The following is a 24,752-nucleotide window of genomic DNA, read 5'->3' as shown; positions in this document are numbered from 1 at the left end:
GTTGTTGTTGGTTGTTGTTGTCAAGGGGGTTTGCAATGATTAAATTCATATTTTACTCGGAGAACACAAGTGTTACTCAGAAATATTCTGAAGCCAGCAGGCAGTGTCTAGTAGTGAAGTGGGTCGCCAGTGGAATATCGCAACATCACAATCGGAGGAAACCCTCCAAAAATGAAGAGGTATTCTCCGGTTTGATGTGAACAAATTTCCGCTATTGTGACCCCAGGCCCGAGGTTTGGAAAAGAAACAAGGCATAACGTGCCATTTTTAACACACCTCCATGTCTAGTTAAAGGCAACAAATGTTCTGTTATTTCTTAACACAATCTGTGTTAAAACATCTCCCTTTGTAACATGTCAATAGTATATTTGTAACAAAAGAGTAGGCTTAGTAACTTTGAAACAACATGTGTTGACAGAAACACAAAATGAGTAACACAAAAAGTGTCAATTTGAGAGTGTACTTGAAGTTTATCAAGCGCTGTTTTGAAGGCCCTAAAAACCAACTGTATTTCGGAAACTTGCTCGCTCACTACATCTGCTGTTTTAATCTGCATGGAGCATCCCGCACTTAAAGTTTCTCTGTTCACTGTCTATACAAACCGGAACCTCAAACGAGACAAGCATAAACTCATGTTGAATAGGTTCATTGACTGGTGCAGCTGCCCTGTTTCTACGGTAGAAATCTTTTGGGCTATATCTTGATCAATTTTCCGACATTTTCACAACCAGCCGCTCGCAAATTCAATGGCCCGCACTATAGCACCTCAGCACACCATTAACCATTTTAAACGATCCGTACAAAAAAGAAAGAAAAAGAAAACAGACAGCGGAGACAAACCGAGATTTTGCAAGTATGATAGTAAGCTACAGTCTTTGGCTAATTTTAGAAGCAAAGAAACTGTAACACAGAGCCGAAGAACTCTTCATCTTTCACCCTCCGAAAGTAAAATGGTTTCATCAGGCCGTCCTCACTCAAGCAAACATGTACAAAGGGTTATGCGGCAGGTGATGCTTCCTAAAATGGGGTTTCTTGTCGCGGAAAAGCCGGAAAGGCAATACTTAATTACGTTTAAAGCACAAGAAGTTGGAGGAAATCTTGTTTTACGACAAAACAAGCGTGCTTCACATGGTTACCTCACACGGGCGCTTGCGGCACCACTTGTCAAATTGACTGAGTGACACGCAATTTAAAGAGGACCATAATCTTAATTAAGGGCATTAAAGGGATAATCATTAATTTGTTTGTTCAAAAATAACTACATCATTACTCTGAAGTCAAAATGCACGATAGCGTTTTTTTGGTAAAGTCTACCTTTTGTAAAAATAAAAAGTCAACGTTTGAACTTATACGCATAAAAACGAGCGCAATGACAGAACAATGTCATAGGTTTAATTCATTGTGGGATGTGCTTCACAAATTCCAATGACGATTAGCCCTACCGCAAAAAAGAAAAAAACGAACGAATATAGGCTACTTTCGACTCACTTCTCGAAACACAGGTTGCCGTCACAAGCCCACGCATATAACCGAAACGCCTGCTTTTCGGTCCAGAAAAAGAGCCAATACGAGCACTATCCGTTTGCTTTGGTTGATCTATTCCTAGGTTGTTATTTAGCTCTATAACGCATCACACACACACACACACACACACACACACACACACACACACACACACAGACACACACACATACACACACACACGGACACACACAAGTCGGAAGAAAAATTCTGGTGGTAAGAAAGATAGGCTACTTCTCACTGATCCCAATACAGAGTAATAGTAGGCTACACCCGTAAAGGCTAACATTTCTAATTCATGTAATGCAGACTTACGCGAGTTCCATTGTCCTTCAATCGCAGACAGTGGCGTAGGAACAGTAAAACCCCAATTCTATTGTCATGTCTTTTCCTAAGCAAACATGTGCCAGAACGGTTCTCGTAAACCCACCATCCCCACCAACCTCTCCCGGCTAAGTGTGCCTAGGTCGGTAGTGCCCAGCTCCCGATCCCACTACTTACTCAATACACACTGAAAGGGAGAGAAAGGAAAATGAAATTTATTATTGATAGACTTTTAAGACAATTTCAAGTTATTGTTTCTCTCCGCAAAAGGCCCCCTTCTTACACAACGAAGCGCCTTTTGTGTGGCTTCGAACAATACAAAACCAATATTCTAATAAATAGCCACTTTTTTGTTCCCTCTCTCGACGATGAATAGGATTGAACAGTTGGCTTGAAAGCAGCTGCGACGCTTCCAGGAAGGGGGGTGGAGCCTGCCAGTAACGCGTTTCTGCATTCATACCCAACCTGCAGAGAAGTCCGTTTTTGCACACAGTGACTTTCACCGTCACCGCAACAGTCTTAAGTCTCCCCTTTTTGGTTTCCTTTTTTGACTGTTTTCAGCTTGCCGAACGCAACTTGGCTATTATTCGATTATGATTTTTATTTAATGCCTTAGTAAATATTTTACATACATATATTTACAAATATTTATAATATATGTTAAACGCTGGCATATATCTTTCCAACATGTAAACTGCCCCTTGTCACGTTCGTAATTGGTTTAGAATGATGCTTAAACATTTTCACAATTTTCACTGACAATAAACAATTTCCTGTATTTTACACAAGATGAGACAGAATATTCCTCACTGGTAGCATAGTGCATAACTGCTTGCTACTGTTTGAGGGACAGTGAATGGCAACAGTCAATAATAATGGCAATAATAATAATAACAATAATAAATAACAAAGGGCAATTATTATTATTACACTTAGAATGTATTGTTTATAATAATTATAATAATAATTATGATGATGCTGATGGTTCTCATTATTATTGTTACTAATAATAATAATAATAATAATAATAATAATAATAATAATACTATATTAGTATTATTATTAGTATGATTATTATTAGTATGATTATTATGAGTATTATTATAATTAGTAATAATAATAATAATAATAATAATAATAATAATAATAATAATAATAATAATAATAATAATAATAAGTTGGATCAAAGTATCAGTTCAAAGTTCTGTTGGATCAAAGTATCCAACAGAACCTACAAAGTAACTTGTACTTAAGCTGAATGTGCCATGGCACCGGTGCTGTGGTTGAGAGTTCAGAGAGCGAACAGCCGAAAGCTGCGCTCCATGTTCCCTCCCTGTCGCCGGCACAGCTGACAACCACATGGCTCTGACAGTCCACCTCGGTCTGGCCGCGTGCAGCTCAAGAGAGGCTGAGAGCGGATGACCTACGTCACGTTCACTGCGGGATTAACGTCTTTGTTTTAAAGGGCCTTTTAAACGATTCTTAAAGCAGAATTTAAGGTTGAACTGCGGCATATACATTGGACGGTCGAGTAAACAAGAACTAGCGTGGCATCTGACTCCATTTCCTACAATATTTACGGATGAAACTTTGGCATAAGAAGCGAGTAATGGTACAATGGTTCCTTTACAAGTGTGAAAAAGTGTTATACTACTTTTTGTATGAGTTCATTTTATGCAAGATAGCGTTGAATCACTTTAGAACTTTTGAGTCAAGTAGTTTATTATTGTTGTTGTTATTATTATGTATTTGTATTTCAGTTTTTAATATTATTATGTATTTGTCTTAAATTCTTTTGGATGTGCAGTGAACCGGTGTAGTGGCCTCTAGGGTTTTAAGGTGTCCTGTCTTTCCTGGTTAGTGATTTAACCTGCACTTTCCTGGTTTGTGTTTCATTTAACGCTCATACTCCATTTTTGGGCATCTATGTTCACCAATATTCTCAATTTGTGTGATTTCGGTATGTCTCTGCATATTGTCTGGGTTCATAGTGAGCCCAGGTCTGCTGTGGTGTGGTATAGGATCTGACGGGGCATGTGGAGACTGCAGTGGCCACACCAGCTGAGAGAAGACACTGAGGCCAGAGGTTGAATACATGCAGACTCCTATTATATAACAGCAGCTGACTGCCTAATGATTTTTGCTTGTTCTTAAAAAGAAACCAAGAAAAACAAACAGAAGACTGGTGCCTAAGTCCCTGGCAGGTCCAGCTGGAAAAACTGTGAAAAGGAAAGACCCAAGGCCTAATGCAGGCGAGTGCATTGCCCGTCATCATGGCCATGAACTGCTGGGCTACACGCGGCTCCTGTGTTGGACAAGCTTAAGCCCAAATGTTGGGTCCAGGGCAGTTTAAGGAAAACATCGCAAGATGGGCAAGCGCAAAGCCAAGAGATAGCATTCTGCCTGCAGCATCTGCAGAATTCTGTGGCAGCTAACCAATAAGGCCTGAGACCAGTTGCATGGAGTTTACAGCCAATCACTGGCTTGAATTCAGCAGTAGTGCTGAGAGACAGTGGAAAAGAGAGACATTTCAGTCCTCAAGGATTTGAGCTTGCAACCCCTGGCCTACGAGCAACACACAACTACAGCAAGCCTGCATGGAAACGCAGGGACTTGATTATACCCCTGAGGCAAGATGGCAACCAACAAACAACCATACCCCCCTTCCCCCTCCAGCTCTCTGAGCCATGCAAGGCATTAAGTGGAAAAACAATTGGTGCCTTTTAATCCTAATCAGCAGAAATTAGCAAATCCAACCTGTTTAATTCTTCCCGTGTTGCTTTCTATTTATTTTTTTTATGCTGCTGTACTCGGTAACGTCCTCACTAATTTCAGCTCTTCCTCACGCAGACCACTTTGTGTTGATTTTCTGTTTATTAATGTTGCACAACTAATCAAGCCCCCGTCTCGCTCCCAAACTGCTGAACCCCAGCAGGTGCTGATACGTGCTGTACTCAAAACAACAGCACAGGAGAGAGACGGTTTCACACACACATCTGCTTTCAGCGCACAGCGTCGAAATAACTACACCCAATAACCGTATCCCATTCTTCGTTTTTAAGCCATTTTCTTTTCTCTTTTTCCATTACAAGATGATCTTATCTGCTTCTTTTGGGATACTCCCAAGACTCCTATTTTAACAAAGACTGAAATCAGGTATTCATCTGTGCTATGCAGTCAGTGCTTTTCCTATCCCTGTCCATTTATAACAGAGTCATAGTATCACATTGTGAATTATACACAGTTTATTATAGATATGGACACAGTATTGTATTGCAAATTACATACAGAACGCAATGTACAGTGCTCAGAATTATTCAAATGCTTGATAAAGATGGGCAAAGAAGGCTATATAAAATAAACAATACAGGTACTAAGATATATTATATGCTCAAAATGGGGAAATGATACTATTTAATACAAATATAATTGCTCAAAGAAAAAGATTTAGTTCAACAAGAAATATATTTCCCCAAAAAACAGTAGTTGCCACAATTATTCATACCCCTGAGCTCCATCCCTTTGCAAAGATAACACAACAGAGTTTTTTCTTATAGTATTTATTTCTTATAATATCGGAGGGGTCTTTAACCATTCCTCCATACAGAATCCTTCGAGATCTGCTTGGAAAAATGCAGTAAAGACGTGTAGATGGAAGAATCTGAAAACATTGGGTAGTGTAGGGAGGAAGGGTCAAAATCACCCCCAACATATCTACCCCCAACACTCATCTCATAAATCCTTACACAAGGGGACTCCAAGGGAGGTGCAAAAAAATAATAATAATACTGAAAACAGGTGTTAATAATTGTGGCACCTATATTTTTGTGAAAAAAGGGCCATGTTAAAATATTTTTCTTTGGCTTTATCTACTTCTCAACACAACCTAATTTGCTCATCTTTATCAATAATTTTGGAGGGAACTGTACTGTATGTACACACAATGCAAGTCAGAGCCTTTCTTTAACACACACACACACACACACACAGGCACATGCAGTGCATGGTAGATATTTAACCGTAAGAATGAAAACACAAAACCGTTTGGTCTGATACTGAGATGAAATGCTTCTTTATTCTTGATGGTTCTTTGTTGGAACTGGACAGAAACCTTGACAAACTGGCCTGGACACGTCCTCTTGATAATGGCAGGCTGATAGGGACACAGCATCGTGAGAGCTCTTGTCTATACAGTTCAAGCCAAGGCCAATTTCCCCTCGCTAAACAGATGAGATTTTTTTCCATCTGCTCTGCCCTGTATAAAAACCCGCCTCGGTCGTTCTACACTGAGAACGGTTACACGCAGGTTTAAATCATGCCTTTTAGCTAGAGTTTCTATGGAAAAAGAAAAAACCACTATGATGAAATCAGTTCCATCAACACGTGCACTACTCTTTGTTTCAATGGGTGACCAGACCAGGGTGGAACCTGCTGGCCGTCCCTGACTGGAGTGTATACACCGAGCAGCGCAAAGCATGTCCCCCTGCCTTTGTTGCTTTGTAGTGGAGAGGGAGGAAATGCGATGTCAGGCCTAAAAGAAGGGAGACAAGGGGGTGCAAACACATAAAAGTGTGTGTGGGGTGGGGGGGGGGATGGAGAGAGAGGGGGTGTGTGTTGGTGGGGGGGGGGGGGGGCTCCGCTCCGTTTCATCTGGGCCCGAATTCAAACATGCACAGATCCTCTTCAGAGAGAGCCTCCTCTACAAGCCATTTAACAATCGCTTCAAGGGGGCCCTGAATCAAATGCACACACTGGCCAGCCCCATTTGAACGCAGGAGGACGAGGGCACGGCGGAGCTTTGATTTAACATTTACTTCACGACCGAGCCCTCTGGGGCCAGGAGTCATCGCGGGTTCGGGTTCGAGTTCGGGTTCGGCCCCTAATGGAGGGGTTCCCTGATTACATCACCTCAAGGCTTAATATTTTTTTTTATTTTCTTTTTTACATTGTATGGCTCTAAAACAACTACTGTGCTTTAGGGACAGAATGCCCATTGCCACCTTTATCCACTATTCAATACTGGCTGCAAGCTCAGACACTGTTTAACACAAGCTGGATGAGCATGATATACTGTATCGCCTAGATCACAAATGCAGTTACTACAATATAAACAGGCGAACACTTACAATTACTGTAATAGTAGCAGGGATGTGTATATCAGGCTCTCTTTGTGGATGTTCAAGGGTCTAAAATATTTGTATTTCTAGAAATTTGATACAGTCCACAGTCATTTGTCCTCATATTTATGCTGACTTGACTCACTGAATGCCATTGTGGCAATATAGTAATAAAACAAAACAAAAAACAAAAAAGTGAAATAAATGCAGACTTTATGAATTTAGCCGAATAGTCACTGTTTGATTTAGAATACAAATGTGATTAGTAAAGAAGAAAAGCAACCAATTAGACAATACTGTCCCAATACTTTTACATTTAATTGTATAAACAAAATGTCCTTAAAAAGGGAAAAACGCTTTCCTTTCATCTTCTCATGAATCCCCTTCCGCAGAGACCCTGGTTTCAGAATCAAAATGGCCACTCTCACATTTTGGGATCATTAGCTTAAACACAGTATTTTCCATTCATTGGTGGTGGTCTCCGAGCTCACAAACTGCATTTATTTAGAGACAAATTCTCCATTTCAAAGGCTCGTTCTGTCAGCTACAGGACTGACATGGCTGGCCAGGGCCCAAACACAGGAGGAATTACCACCTGCACTCATGACCGGATCAAAGCAACCACAGATAAACACACACGCTCAGAGCGAGAGAGACGGAGAGTGTGTGTGTGTGTGTGTGTATAGTGTATGTGAGTGAATAGAGAGAGAGAGAGAGAGAGAGAGAGAGGGGGAGAGAGGGAGAGAGATGGAGTGTGTGCGTGAATAGAGAGAGAGGGAGAGAGAGAGATGGCAATTGCCACATAAATCTAGCCTGTTTGTGCATATAATGTATGTGTGGTATGAAGAACGCTCAATGTACTCAGTAGTGATTGGATAACACCCACACTAGACAGGAAATATCCCGCTGGCCATTTAAAACGAACAACAAGCTATAAACAAATAAATAAATGAATAAGTCCAATTTAAGTAAGTCCCTTCTACAAGGCATACGAGAACAAGCTGCTAACCATTACTAAAATAGAGGGATTGCGGGGACAGTATACAGTATAAACGGCCTGATGATGACGAGGAGCATTAACCTCAACAATGTCTGACTGCTGGTGAGGCCAATGCTGTCCAGCATTCTGAAGGAAACTGCAGGTACCACTGATGACAAGCTGGCCTGGCCTCATCCCCGAACCCCCAAAAACTACAGGCACACATTTTATATGAAATACAACATTACTACATTACCCACACTTTATGCACTTTTAGCAACTACATCGTTTCTGAGTAATATATGATTATATTTCCATGTTAATCACCTATGGTACTTAGATTATTATGTATAATAAGTATAAAAAATAATTCCATATGAGTCACCTGGAAATTCCTTCTTGTTACTATATATATATAAAAACACACAACAGCCTATATTATTTTTAATAAATCATTTTAAGGTTATATTATATTTATTCTTTTAAAATGTAATAAAGAGGCCATTAAATCACTAAAGTGTTCAAGCCTTCCTTATTTGCTTCCTGACGGTTTGTTTTTGAGATTTTATGAACTGCAGAAGCCCCCCGTGACACAACAAAACACATTGAATAGTAGGAGGTCTAGATTTAGATGAAGTGACTTGATTCCTATTCCCTGTAATAAAATGATAATTGACACGATCATTTTTCAGTCCCTCACATTCAATCGAAAGGGGAACCATTATCTCATCTCACATAAAATTGACATAAGTGGCCTTTGGCTTTTTGAAGGCCTTTACAGCGTCATTGGCCAGTGACACGGAGAACCTCTCATATATAATAGAGGATAAAGAGCATTCAATCAAGTGTACTTTTCAGCCACCCCACCACAAACCAGCTGAGAGCCGGCTTCAGTCCTGTCGTTGGGGTTGCAATACTCCCCTTTCCTGCAAGGCTAAGGTCTGGAGGCTGAATGGAGAAGCATCGTTTAATTTTCCGCAATGCCGCAGAATAGAGCACATACAACATATACCTCACTAAAGAGCATGACTCCTCACGCAGACTAAATCACTTGCGGACACACAGAAACATGCACAGGCAGCTCCACGCAAGCACGCCCGTACGAGCGTACGAGCACAAGTACACGCGTGAACGAAAACGATAAACGCGGGCGGCCCGACACGCACGCACACGGCTTCACGCGCAGTCACAGACACGGTCTCCAGCGACTCAAAAGGACTAGAGCTGAGAGAGTTACAAGAGTCTAATAGTACCATTGACACTCTCTTTATTTTGTCATTTTCCCTGCCCTTATCCAGCGCTGTTGTGCGGCACTTCATCCGGCACGAACACCTACCCATCACCGGCATAGGATGTAGTGATGCGTCCCCGTCACCTTAAATAGAACATACATTTTACTCCCCCTCCGCCGCCCATTTTCTGTGTCCTCTTTAAACTGACAGATGCAATAGCGCACTCGACAGGCAACATAAATATTTATAAACACTTCACAGCTGCTGAGACCCAGGTCAGTGGAGGTATGTCATCTGGGGCTTTCGGGGTTTATTAACCTTAACATAAAAGTGATGGGAGTTTTTCTGCCTTTTCATTTCAGATTCGCCTTTCATGCTGCCATTTTGTTATTAGTCTCTGGATGTTGTGATTAGCGATATCACCGTAAGGATCAGGCCAGCGCAGGGGAGAGTTTCATTAGGTTTGTACTATTTGCATGTGTATTCCATGCAAAACCAGGCTTCCCCGCAGTGCCAATATTAATGATATAGCAAAGCTAAGTCATTTTAATATCGTTGCATACTGCCATAAACATCCTAGATATTGAGGCAAAGGAAACGCTCGGCTGTTGTAAAATTCAACATTATCATCTCATTATGCCTTTTTGGCTCAAAGTCCTGATCTTCACTGTCTGGGGTTTCAGTCATTGTGTGAAGAAAATAGCCCTTAGCATAAAAACAACAAAGGGCTAAATGAATACATTTCAATATGAATTCTTGTTCGAACTCTATTTGCTTTGATACCAACTTTTTGTTTTTGGAAAACAATACACTTAATATTATGTTATGTTTTTTTATTCAAAAGAGTCTTTTCTTGAGAGTATGGGGACAAGAAAATCTGTGGATAGATCCATTTTACATGAGCGATATCTGGCACAAGGTTGTTTAGACAACACCAGGCCAATGCTACTGTGATTCAAGAGGCAAAATACTGCAAATATTTATTGAATGGTCACCAGTGTGTGAGAAGGATAGCAGGCGGTTATACTGAATCATCGGGGAATTAAAAAACTTCATGAATATCAGCACAACTCTCCACACTCCACGTTCACAACACCCTCTTACCATGCCAACACTCAGGACACAACACGACCAGAGTTCCCATCCCATATGGTGTCAGTAATGCGTGCTAATTTTCCTGCACGAGGCAGTTATTTTGTCTTGAACAGGGTTGCAGTGCTCTGGGGTCCTGTGCATCATAATAACTGAGGCCTGGTGCTGTTGGCACCCCGTTCTGCCAGGTACATAACTACATCTGTCCCGACGGCACTGAAAATCGGGTAATAAGTCAAAATGGCAAACGTTGTTTTTGTTGAAACTGGCACGTCAGGTTTGACGATTCAGCACGACCTGGTCCGAAGGCTGGACGGGGCTGCAGGGGGATCAGGGATCAACCGGTGAATGCTACGTGACGCACAAGTGATGCTGGAAGCAGGCAAGGCTGACTGTCCACTCAGGCTGCTGTGAGATGTTCTGGTCACCACCCAAGTCCTGGCAGGCTTTCAGGACCAGGGACAGCAACGCACAGGCACAACTTAAAGACCTGCTGAGACGAAATGAGAGCAGCACTGACTTCCGCGACATGACTTCCAAATGTACAGCAAGGTCAATTCCTATGTTTTTTCTATGCACTGAAGACAATTGAGTTCGAGGTCAAAATATCTACATGAGACGACAGATCCGAATTTCAGCTTTTATTTATCGGTATTTTTATCTAGCTTAGTTGTTAAAGAACTTAGTAGATTTGTTAAACAACTTAGAACACATCACCTTTTTTAGGTGAGCAAAAGTGCTGACTGGCAGGCGTTTGTTGTTGCCCAACTGTGTCCTGTTAGATTGATTGGTTAAACAGTAAATAGCTCTGAATGTCTACTCTTGGTTTTCACCTTGGGTTTTGCCTGTGAAGACTGCATTTGTGTTAGAAAAGATGAACCAACATGAAGACCAGAGAGCTGCCTTTGGGAGAAAAGCTAGCCATTTTCATGCTTGGCAAATTTTTTAGAAAATTTCTACAAAAGCATTCTGCCATCTTACGGATAAATGTGTCCAAACTAATTTGGAGGAACTAATTTGCAAGAAAATGACCCAAAACACACTGGCAACGCAATGAAGAACTTCATTAGTGAGAAAAAGCAGAAGGTTTTAGAAAGGTCAAGTCAATCACCAAACTATAACCCAATTGAGCATGCATTTCACCTCCTGAAGAGGCGATTGAAGGGAACCCCCCCGCCCTAAACAAACAACAACTGAAAGAGGCTGCAGTAAAAGCCTGGAAAAACATCACAAAAGAAGAATGCAACAGTTTGTTGATGCCAATGGGTTGCAGGCTTGATGCAGTTATTGCAAGCAAGGGATATGCTACCATTTAAATATTAAGTGTTATTTACTTTCATTTACTTAAATACTCTCTGTTCCCATACTTTTGCTCATCTAAAGATTGTGTGGTCTGATGCCAAAGGTGCTAGTTTAACACATTTAGCTGTAAATAGCGGGAAATAATAGCTGAAATTCTGAACTCTTCTCCCATGTTCATCTTTTTTTTTCAATCCAAAATGTATCCAGTCTATTGCAAAAACAAAGGAATTGGCCTTGTCCCAATACTTTTGGAGGGGACTGTATATATGGGAGTGAAACCAATCTTTTGAGGGGAGTGACGTCAAATAAGAAGGGCGGGGCGGAAGAATGGACAATGCTGTGTGAAAGGATATTGATTGGAGGGGAACGGAACATTTGATCAACATTTCTGTTTCCCAGAAAGTGGATGGAAAAAAGCTTTGGTGTGAAAATACACAAGTAGTACAATTTTATACATTTTATGGACTATATACTTCAAGACGTGTTTGTATGGTTATGGAGAACTGACGAAATTGAGGAAAAAGTGAATTTTGATTCCAGCTTGTCTTTAAATTGACTGGCAATCAGCCTAGGTGTTGCCTTTTAAAGGGATATTTCAATGGGAACAGCTACTCTCCAAAAATAGCTCCTTTCAGCTATGAGGACAATTGTTTGTTATGCCTGTTTGGGATTGCTTTGTGCCTGGTTTGCCTTGGGTATTTTTTCCTGCCTGTATTATTTTGTCGAATTTTGTTTTGAGAATAAAATGACGACTGAAGAGGCCAAATCATCCCACTACAATACACAATAATACACTGTATGATATATTTGACATGAGGAAATACTCATATAATGTTGCAACTAAAAAATTAAAACCAAAGCAAAAAAAATCGAAAAATTGAAAAGTATTGCCCATCAGCTGAATGAAATAAAATATTCTTGTTAGAGATAATTCAATTTACAGCAAAAAGCACAGACAACATCCACATGTTAAAATTGGTTATGGCGCTCTACCTCATATGGTAAGGCATTAAACCATTCTGTATACCATCCCGTTTCACTAATGTATTGTATAAATATACTCATATTGGTACAAAATTCATTATTCTCCAGGAGCTCGGCAATTAACGATAGGATTTCATCATTGCTCCATTCACCAATTAATCGTAACACCTTTTCTTGATTGATATATAATGAAAGTAATGGTCTTAACGGCTCTCAGACAGATCACTTAGAGCAGCACTGTTAATGGCTCTGCCAGCTCTTTGTCTTTAATAACGTCAGCATTTCCAAGTACATTTATAATTAGGGGCCGTGTCATTCATTACCCAAGTAATAGTTCCTAACATTAATGGGTGCGACGGGAAGGGCTAATACAAGAGTGTGTTTTTAATGTAGCCGTCTTGTTGCCCAGGGTCAGAAGCTATGAAAGAGCCCTTTCACGCTCGGCGAGGCACAAAGGCTGCGGTGTGGCAGCTGCCGAAACGAAGCGCTCTCGTTAACCACTTTGCTGTTTAGGCTCCTTAGCGGATACACTTTTTGCCTTCTAATAGCTGCGCGGCCGTGCATTAGCGTAGCTCTTCGGCATAGCGCCGGCGGTAAAGTATGTTTGCCGGGGCTCTCGAGGAGGTCAGGGTTGAGCCGGCGTCGCCCGCATCAGCGCCGTCTCTCCTGCCCCCGTCCGTCTCAATTAGAGAAGGTAGCTGAGCACTAGAACTAACTTTAATGAGACTAATTTAAGACATGGGGGGAAAGCTACACTGGCTAATGTACCACATATGTATTATTATAAACATGCAGTTTGAAAGCATGGAGTGGAAATACACAGCCCTGGGTGAAATATACATTTGAAATACTTTTACTCCTTGGAAAAAAATGTCAGAATGCTTCTGCTGATGCCTGAGAATTTTCAATGATGCAAACAATAACACTGTACAAGAACTCATTACAGTACATTATCACAGAGACTCTATATTATTACTATCCCCACCACAACCAGCACAACTACAGCTGCTAATAACAATAATAATAATAATAATAGTCAATGAAAATCACACAGACAGACAGAGAGTGAGAGAGAAAATGCTATAACACATTGAATTAACACTCAGATGCATTACATTAAGGTGCATACAGATGACTGCTACCCCCTTCCTCCCTGCGAAGCTTCTGGCTGGAGTATCACCTATCACCTGTCTCTAATCCTCTCCACACCCCGCCAGTACTGCCGCCAGGGTCCCGCCCCCTCAGCCTAACAAGTGTAATCTCATTACGCCCCTCCCCCTGCCCTCCTTCACCCGCAGGTTTCAAATGAAACTAATAAGCTTATGATACCCCCCACCCAAAAAAAAAAAGTATAATCATATTTCTACTTATCTGAAAGGCAACTGGTAATTGTGTTCGCACCAGAATGCATGCCGACAATACCTACAACACAGGGAAGTGGAGAGCGCGGCTGGACTAATTAAATTAAATGCTAGGCCGACACTGGTGGGTAGGGGTGCAGAATTAATGAGCATTTCAGATCAGTGCCGAAGATGATATCATAGCGACTCTGGGTTTTAATAGGAAGAGTCTTATTAAGACTCAGTGTACCATAAAGAAGCAATATGACAGTCAGTCCCACAAATGGGTCTGATCTCAGACTAGGAGTTGCGAACCAACTTATTACTTTCCATTTCCCACATGTAGAGGTGCTGTATGGGGTACACTCGGTTGTCGGTGTGTGTGTGTGTGTGTGTGTGTGTGTGTGTGTGTGTGCTTGTGAGCGAGTGCGAGAGTGAGTGAGAGAGAGAAAGAGTGTGTATGTGTATGTGTATGTGTATGTGCATCGGCATCATAGGTCACAACATATGCATATGTGTGTGTGTGTGTGTGTGTGTGTGTGTGCGCGCATCGGCATCATAGGTCACAACATATGCATGTGTGTGTGTGTGTGTGTGTGTGTGTTTTCTTGTGGGTTGGAGGTTTGCTACTAGAAGTAATACCCGTGCATACATACCATGTTGGTATCCTTAGCTAGCTACTTCTATGGCTCTGAAACAAGACACTTATTTATGGCCCAAAATCAAGTGCAATTGCAAAACAGGCCATCACAGGAATGCATTCTCTATCAATCAGGGAGTGGGAAGGAGAGCACACAAAAAAAAAAAAACACTGATGTGGAATAAAAATGCTCTTCCATACTACAAAGATCTCATGCCGCCAGGAATCATGGTGGTTGTAGTTTTTCCTTGATGGTAAATGGCAGGCATTTATATAGCGCCTTTATCCAAAGCGCTGTACAATTGATGCTTCTCATTCACCCATTCATACACACACTCACACACCGACGGCGATTGGCTGCCGTGCAAGCCCCCGACCAGCTCGTCAGGAGCATTTAGGGGTTAGGTGTCTTACTCATGGACACTTCGACACAGCCCGGGCGCGGGATCGAACCGGCAACCCTCCGACTGCCAGACAACTGCTCTTACTGCCTGAGCCAGGACTACACTAACCACAACATATATGTGGCAGACTTGCCGAAAGGGGTTTGTGGTGCACCAGTCCCTGTGCTGTGTACACAGAAATTATCCACAAGGAAGAGCTGCCACATTTCCTGTGATCAATGACTGAAGAATGCAACAGAAGACTGACGTAGGTAAACCAGAGACATTTTGGAACAAAGTGAAATGGAGTGAATAAAAATGTAACTCTTTGGCCACAACCACCAAAGATGCATTTGGAAAGAAACAAGGGAAGCATTCAGAGATAAGAACACCTTGCCAACCAGTGAGCATGGGGGTGGATCTATTAATGCTTTGGGGTTGTGTGGCAGCCAGTGGCACAGGAAATATTGTGTGGGTGGAGTGAAGAATAGATTCGACTAAATATCATCAAATCCTAGAAGCTAATGTTCCAGAGTCAGTGACCATATTGAAGCTGAAGCCAGTGGGAATGCCATGAGACCTAAGATTATTTCTGAATCAGAACTAGAAGGAAAAAAACTATAACCCTTAAGCAAGAAAAGACTGTTAGCTGGCTAAAATAAATGTTTGGAAGCATGATTTCTCAGCAAGTATTGACAGATGGGCACATACCAAATGTACGTTTTACATAATTTTTAAATCTATTAAATTTGGCAAATAGAAAGTAACCGTGCATTCAAATTGTTCCAATTGCTCCCTGCAGAGGTTGTGTTAACTTTTCACTTAAAAAATTAACGGAACACGCAATTTGACTAACGGTGCCCAAACCTCTTTTAAATACGACTGTTGGTTTGTTTATACCCATCTACTCCTTCTCTGCCAAGCGAGAAGGCCTCTCATCCAGTCCAGTGTGACTCACAATCATGAACTGCCTACAGGCCACACACAGCTAGGCAGCACACACGAGAATGGCCACACATATACAATGCACTTGTCTAATGTACATAGCGTTCAGGGATGCACGCATTAAAAACCGATGCACTGAAATGCACTTTTTTTTCCTGAAAGCGGTTCTTTCTGGAAGGAGACGGCGTTGGTGCTCCCGCCGCGTTTATTTATGCAAGCGCTGCGTTTTCGCGGCCCCCGTTTGTGAATGGCCCCGTGATATCTCCACAGCGACAGCGTGCCTCCATCCGCACCTCCACAGCCAGACAGAGCAGCACAACACTGGATCATTATCCTGGCGCTTTCAGACAGGATATTATAATTCCCTAATCCAGAAACTCTCCTGACTGACTGACTGGCCCCTCATTCACACACTGATAAGACAGGATTCTCTCCGCTCCCCCCTCCTCCTGGGAGTGGGGGGGAGGGGGGGGCTTTGGGGGGGCGTGGAGGGACAACCATTTATTGCCCTTTTTCAGAAAGCGTGCCTTTCATTTGTGCGTGTTTTTGAAGCGAGCGACGTGTAGCCGTAACGCGCTCAGACAGTGGAAATCCTGGTGAAGCACTTTGCCTGACTGCACAAGAGCAGCACAGACTGATCCACCTGATCCACACAGCCAGCTCTGATCTGAGCCAGGCCGGGGATCCAGGCTGGGGCCCCTGGCTCAGTCTGCAGCCCCTGTGGGCACTCACAGGGCAGGACACGGAGGACACGGTGGGATGTGAAGGTCTCATACACAACTGCTGCTACGGTCAGGTGAACCACATCATTTTACATTCCGATTTCCATGACATCTAGCAAGACTATGGCAATATGTATAAACTGGACATATGTTTAGTTCAATCACTAAAGCATGGATTGTATATGCATTTTTAATCAGAATTTCACATAGGAAGCAATGTGAAATAATAGTCTATTATGCTTTTGCATAGACAGTGTAAAATACATAAACATATTGCATGTTATGGTTTAAGTGACGGGCAAAGTGGTTGTGGTCTATTAGCCTAATAAAATGGACAATGCCCTAAACTAACCATAATCACTCAAATGCCAGTAGGTGAAAGTCATTTACCTAATGTCATGTGAGGTTACTCCCACAGCAAGTTAGGGAAGGCTGACAAGCAAACAAGGTAAAATAAATATCATGTTTAATTCTGCGCTACGCCCTTACCCACAGAGTGGTGATTACAAACAAATGGGGAGAAACGACATTTTTCCCTTTCCTGTCCAAATGCTGCGTTGAGATAACTTTGTAGACCGAATGTAAGGTAAACAGCGCACGGCTACCGGGAAGAGCAAGGCTGCTTTTAGCGACTAAAGTCAGCTTAATTTAATAAACCTGCACAATTCTAAACTGTTGCTTACTAGTGCCCATATACCAGTTTAGCAGAAAAAAAGCTGACTAAATGTCATTCAGCACACCCCCCCTCCCTTCCCCAGCAGTGTCTGGTGATAATATTTAAAGCTTGTAATCTCATTTAACCCCCTCCTGACAGGGGGTGGCTAGCCCCCGTCAGCTCGACGCGCGGCAAATTGGATCTGACACGGCGGCGGCCGAGCCTACCCGCGCCGCGGCTGAAAAGTCAAACGGAGCCGCACCCCCCCTGACCCCGGGGGCCCTTCGCCTCTCCCCTCCCCGCTGGGGCCTTTCGGGGCCCCCCGTCCCCGGCCCCCGCCCGACCTCAAGGCTTCAGGATGTCCCCTGGGCCAGCCAAAGGGACGGGCCCCCCCCCCCCCTCCTCTTCTCTCCACACAATGGGGGCGAACGGTTTCCAGCGGGCGCGGCCAGGCCGGACGCTTTTCTTTTCGGGGATAAAGGCTGGAGTGGCCAGTCCTCGGGGCGCGGCTGGATGGAGCTCCTCGTGCCGGGCCGCCCCGGCTCCTCGCCTTCCCAATGAGGTCACCCGTTCAGGGAGGCCAGGGCGCTTCAAAGCCCCCCGCGGCTCACCTGCCCTTTACCTCTCTCTTACCCTCCTTTCCTCTCCCGCTCCTTTACTCTTTCATGAGTGACTGCTTGCTGCTTCCCAGACACCTTCAGAAGATACAAAGGAAGACGCCGACCTCTCCGGCTGCTCTTTTAACGCCAGGCCCTCGTTATCCTTTTGTAAAAAGAAGAGAACTTCCTGAGCAGAGGAGAGAGGACCACCCCCGTACCCCCACACACTCACCGATTTCCTATACCAATTTTTTTATTTTTACAAATAGGTCCCTTCCTTCAAAAAATGGCTTAAACATCGAAGGAAGAAGCTTGTGGAAGAAGGAAGTGTGAAAACTGTGAATCGTGGCAGATAAGGCGAGTAATTATCCTCCAAAAGTTTGCACTGCGTCTGAAACCACCAGGGATACTGACGCAGAAATGAATAACCAGCATCACCCAGGACTCCAGACAATAATATACTATTTTCATGCAAATCAAGGAAGCCATTAATGTTTAAATTTGGTTCACTATATTCCAAGGAAACACATTTATTGCTTATAAACCCAGATAATTAGTTTGCTCTTCAACGCAGATTCCATTAACGCAGGTAAATAGCCTATTTTTCAATCCTGTTTTATTTTCTTTATGTTAATGCAAGAAAAAAAAAAAAAAAAGAACTTTAACTATTAGATGATGACATTAAAATGAATTCTAAACAACTTTTCAAAAATAAGCAGTCATACCAAAAATAAACAGGCACGGTACTTATGTTTTTTTTTTGGAATATATTAGTCCACTATTCAAAACATCCCTTAAATGCGATAGATGTCTACACATAGACTCAAAGGAGAAACAGGTCCAGCTCATCCTACCTCCTCATTCCTATGCATTTATGGATTATTCATCTACATTAAAATGACAAGTTCAAAGATTGCCCTGATCTAAACAGCTAATACGATTAAGCATGATTAAATTGCACCCCCGTGCTCCTGCTCCATATGGTATATCCTTTCTGTGACATTTCCAGAACTTGCCAGCCTCCAGCGGATCGAAGTGAGCGCACAGACACAATCAATCAGCTCCCCATCGAGGGAGAACAACTTCACAAAAATGCGCACCCAGCTATCCTGAAAAAAAAAACACCACTTCTCACCAAAGCTGGAAAAAGGGTACCTGTTGAGTTTTTTTGGGGGGTGTGTGTGTGGGGGTGGGGGGGTGGGGGTGAGAGGCGGGGATGGGGAGAGTAGCCATCTGTGCTTCTCCTGCTGCAAGCAAGAAAACAAGCAACGCACCTCGGCCCTTCTCTCCCACCATCCACACTCCCCCCACTGCCCTACACACACACACACACACACACACACACATACACACACATAAACACACACACACACACATAAACACACACACACACACACATAAACACACACACACACACACATAAACACACACTCACTCTCCTGCTGCAAGCAAGAAAACAAGCAAAGCACCTTGGCCCTTCTCTCCCACCATCCACACCCCCCCCCCCCCCCCCCACCCCCACATCACACATAAGCCAAGCAAAACACCTTGGCCCTTCCGTCCCACCAAACACACACACTCACACACACAGACTCTCACATACACACACACACACACACACACTCACACAGAGACTCTCACACACACATACACTCACTCTCCTGCCTGCGGAGCGGGCCTGGGGTCTGGCGAACGCTGGGAGCGGTGCGCTGAGGAGGCTGGAGAGCGCTGGAGTCGGCAGCCTGCTCCGGGCTCCTTCCTCCGGCAGACTGGCCGGCCCCCCGGCCCCCCGGCCCACCCCAGCCCGCCCGCTTTATTTCATTCGCCAGTATAATGGAGGTGGATGAATGAGGTGGGGGAGAATGAGGGCCGGCGTGGAGGAAAAAAAACACTAAACAAAAGCTAAATGTACTATTTTGATTCCCCGTATTAAAATTACTCCCAAAGAGTGATATCTATTGTGGGGAACAATGCTGCACAAAGCAGAGAGTCTTGGCAATATTCACAGAGCTTATTCAACCCAGACAGCCCCGGCTGTACATTCACAACCAGGATGCTTTCCATAAAAGATGTAGTGGAAGGGACTACAGTTCCCATTGTGCTCCCAGAGTAAACAAAAAAGCCAGCGTGAACTAGATAGCATGTGGGAATAGAGGCAGGCTTTATTCGACAAATTTGCCACCATTATAGGGGCTCCGGGAGGTGTTGTTTTTGTCCCCCTGGGGCCTGGCGGAGAGAGCTGCCTACGGGGGCCACGGCCCTGGAAATATCTTTCCAAAAGTCCAGCAGACCGTGCAGCACAGATGCAGATTCAGACTGAGCGAGTGGGTGTAGGTGGAGGGGAAGGCAGAGAGACGGACCGCACGGCAACGACGGAACCAGAAACCCAGCCTACACACGGGGATCTGTCTGTTTGCGCTATCTCAGCGCAAAACCCCACAGGTGACAATTATTTGATGGCCTTGAGAGAGTTTCTGATGCGAACAACAATTACAAACAATGTGCTATAAGCAAGTAGATGCAGCCAATGTGTTTCTAATACATTTATTACCCTCGGTAAAAACAATTTGGCCAGTCACATCAACAGACTCAGATATATGTGCACCAGAATATCTAATACTTGCACACATTTATAATTCAAAAACAAAAAAAAGAGCATTCTTCAGAAGCCAGTGTATTTAAAGCTTGAACATATATTTTGAGTTCATAGAAACATTATTTTATAGTTTTTGATTCATATTTGAGGAATTTCCTCATTTTGAATGCAAACACACATATAAACGCACACAAAAACACACACCATGAGATCTGGAAAATATACTCATACAGAAATGCAGCTGTCCATCGACATTTATTTTTATTATCTTGCTTTATCATGATAAAAATTAATTGGAGGCCTCAGGCAGAAAGAACACTTCTGTTTGAATAGTGTTTTGAGTGTATAGATTTTAAATGACTTACTAAGCTGCATCACTCCATGCAATGGAACATCAGAATGCCCCACTTGATTTTGTTGAACAAAAATTATGAACAAGTAAAAAAAACTGCATGTTTGAGAAATTATTCAATAAACAATGAGCTCGGAATAATGGCAGCATGATCATTTGTACCTATAAAATATAGGACATAAATGGCTCTCCATTTAAGAGGTATTAATGTGTGAATGGGAATTCCACTAAAAAAAGCAAACAGAAGAGCAATTCAAACATGCAGCTCTGATTAGAAAGATTAGAGGTTTTACATTTCAGCACATTTCTTTGATCTGGAAACAGGGGTTTACACTATTGTGCCAGCCTTCCTGTAAGCCTACTGTACACAATACCATTAGCAGAAATGCCTTAAGTTATGAATATTATTTTTTTGCATGCACTCATTTTCTCAATAAATTAAAAATATTTCATTTAAGATTTCAATTAAAGCATTGGTACACTTTACACATAAGCTTCTAGCATATATACACCGTGGCAAAATACACGTCTGGCCAATAACATAGTTTGTAATTGTAATTCTAAACAGAAAATAGGGGGAAACCAAGGTCACGCCAGAATGTAACAGCCAGGACTATTTGTCTAGAACGGATTGGCAACGTCAGCAATTCTGTATTGGTTTCTATAAACGTCGCGTATTTTCCCCAAAGCCTGGAACACAATGAAGCACAGAGACCTGTAGGCTATCGCATATCGCGGACGTTTGCAGAGCAAACGATCAGCACAGAAACAAACAGAAGCTCGCGAGACAGCGGCTCTATACAAATACTAAACAGGATAAACTCCTACCAATCATCTTGCGGCAACTCGCATTCTCTCTCCCTCTCTCGGGAAATAAAATAAACACGCAAACAATATTAAGCCTACCTCATTACACAGTTCGCGTGGTTCGTTGCTCCAATTAATATACAGTTTGTCTGCTCTATAAACAAATGAGAAATTCCGAAAAACAGGACATATATAAAAACTGTTTTCTGAAATTAATCTCTGTAAATCAGTTCCCTTCACCATTTAAAGTAGTTAGAGTATGCACAGCATAATGATTAGTTTATGTCAGGTTGCAGGGTCAAATTTACAGTATGGGACTGGCAAGGGTTCCTTCTCAGCAGGAGTTTAAATAAAACATAAAACAATGGTTCAAGGTATCAAATGAGACCCAAACCACCATGCTGCTGCCAGATATGCAGTAGATAGTGGTTTCCTGAATATATATTTTTTCAAACAATAAACAATTATTTTCGTTTCTACTGCATATCTAGCAGTTTGAGGCTCATTTCATACCTCGGACCCTTGATGACTTAAAGCCACTTAGCCAACAAATGTGTTCCATGTTGTATCAGCATAATTTACAGCTGAATCCGCCTAAAAATACTAAACATGACTATTTAATTTACATAACATTGCTATGTCTCAAACATTATGGTGCCCTGAAATGTGGGACTATGTATAAACACTGCTGTAATTTCAACATGGGGAAACCAAAATGTTTAAAAATGCCCTTTAATCAGACAATGTGGACTTTAACCAAATGTCATTTTTTATTCTGAATCTCAAATTGTGGCAAATAAATAAATAAATACATTTTTGTCCCAAACATTATGGAGGGCACTGTATGTTCACCTGGAAGCAAACTGCTCTGATTACTAGCAACATCTTGTTTAAAAACAGGTTGTGTCATGAGCATGGATTATTGGTTATCCATCTACAAATTCCCTGTTATTTACAAATGCTCGGCTGAAAAAAAAGAAAAATCAAATGAATCCCAAGCCCCTAATAGGTGTACACTCTCAAGGCAAATTGTGAGGTACAATTAGGATCATTTTTCAGAGAACTAGCCTTTACAACCCAGCTGTGTAGCGATATCGCGTCAACTCCAAGGAACAACCTGGCTTCACACGACCGAAGGCCTCTGCTAACTGGAGCGGTCATAAAGGTAAGCTGTCGTAATGAAACGGTGCCGCGGCACACGACAGAGAATGGAGGGAAGGCCACGCCGTGAAAGACGCACATTACAGGTGCTGGTGTGGAGGGAGGGAGGGAGGAGAGGGGAGGAGAGGAGAGGGGGCCTCCAGGGGACATGTCCAAACACTGTGTCGGGGCCGGGGTCGTGTCAGCTCCCCCTCAGTGGATTGTCCTCGTCGGAGCGTATCATGTCAGAGGTGTTTTGTCAGCACTACCCGGCCGTGAAATGCCCTTCAGAATGTGCTGGGCTGTGCGCTGCCCCGCACAACATCCCGTGACAACTTTGGAAGCGTGGATAACCGAAATCCCCGCGGCTCCAGTGTCCCTGACGAGGACAGCAGCGCTTCGGAGGGATTAGAAACAATGTCAACTGGAATGCGCAAAAACTAGACGAGGAGTGGTTTTAAAAAAAGGCAATCGTTTTTCGTACTACCTATTAAAAAACTACCTTTTACTTTTCTCAATATGTAGTGTGTGAGTGAGCCTCTGAAAACAGGTGAATGGTGCCTCACCATATCTCAGCACCATTACCACACACTATAGTTTTATTTTAAAGGTCTACATTGTACAAAAAACATCTCCCAGTTCAATTAGAGTAGGGGTGAGTGGGACATATTCTCACATTTTCACTTTCGCTTGTATTGCACTCAAGAAATGTATCACAATGGAATAAATCTCATACCATATGAAGGAATGAAGTCTTCATTACATTGTCATATCGTATTATATACTGGGTTATAGACAGAGAAGTAGAGAAGATAAATGCAACAGTTGAAGTCAAGGCAAGGTCTGGAAGACCAAGAAAGATTACAGATGGCCTGAGACCAGGTGGGAAATATTCAGAGAAATCACACTTAACCATACATTACTGCAAAAGAGCTGCAAAAAAAGCAAACACAGGTCTAGCTGTTCACATGATAAGAATATAACATACTTTAAGCAACAAGAGTTGCCAGAAAAAACAACCTCAACACAAAATATTTGCATCTGAAGTATGCAAAAGAAAACATTGAGAAGCCTGAAGCCTTTGGTACAATGTGCTTTAGACTGAGGAAACCAAAATTTTGGACTTGAACTTTTTGGACATTGAAGTTGAAGAGAGGTTGGGTATTCCAGCAAGACAATGATCCAAAGCATACATCAAAATCAACCATGAAGTACCTCCAGGAAAGACAGATTTTGGAATGGCCACCACAGTCCCCAACTTGAATATTATTGAAAATCTGTGGAGAGATCTCAAACATGCCATGCATGTGTAGCATGGTTAGCTCAGCTCGTTCGCTAGTAAGCACGGATGGTGCAGTGAAAGCGAAGGCTGGTAGCAGGTTATCGCGACAACACTCCCCGATGACGTAACCCTCAAATTCAAAAGAACGTTGTTGCCCTTGGCTAGAGGCGAGTTCGTCGTTAGCTGACTGGTAACGCGTTCGTTCAACAAATAATTTGGACAAGCGAGAAGGCTGGGGTTCAAATCCCACCTCGGACTCAGGCAATTTCTCACCTGTTACGCATGCAAGGAGAACTAGCGGTGTTCTGCCAGGAAGAATGGGGAAAAATTCTAAAATCGAAAATTGAAATACTCTTAGATGGCTAAATTATGCACAACAGGACAAATCTGCATTCATTATCAGTGTGTATAAAAAAAAACATAGTGTTATTCGTTTTCCAATTTTCATTCTGAATAAAGACTGAATGAATAAAGACTTCCTTTACTGAATGAAGATGGAAAAAAAACCAAAAACTCTTAGACACGGAGTGTGTAGAAACAAAATTTGTTCGTCACCGTGGCAAATAGGTCTATTTGGATAATAGAAGATGGATTAATTGGCTTTAGCCTGCAGTACAGAATAATACACTTAACAACAAGACTAAAAAACAACAATTTGCTTATCGTTAGGCCTATTTAAATTCAACAAGTTTAGAAAACAGTCTTTATTAGAGGAAAAAAAAGAAAATTTGGTTAAGGAT

The 24,752-nt window shown here is 42.5% G+C and overlaps 1 long non-coding RNA gene across 2 annotated transcripts in view; it reads right to left on the bottom strand.

The window, feature by feature from the left end:
* The window catches only part of LOC133116408 (uncharacterized), a 64,209-nt gene that overhangs the window by 18,910 nt on the left and 20,547 nt on the right, over window positions 1-24,752 (bottom strand). The window contains exon 1 of one of the 2 annotated variants that reach the window (XR_009705862.1): window positions 1,837-1,969. The exons of the other annotated variant lie outside the window; for it this stretch is intronic. This is a non-coding gene — a long non-coding RNA (uncharacterized LOC133116408). Of the gene's footprint in view, window positions 1-1,836; window positions 1,970-24,752 lie in introns of those variants that run through there. 2 annotated transcript variants of the gene reach the window in all.

Source organism: Conger conger, chromosome 17 (assembly GCF_963514075.1).
Source record: "Conger conger chromosome 17, fConCon1.1, whole genome shotgun sequence".
Lineage (NCBI taxonomy): Eukaryota > Metazoa > Chordata > Actinopteri > Anguilliformes > Congridae > Conger > Conger conger.
This window is presented reverse-complemented; position numbering and strand designations above follow the sequence as displayed.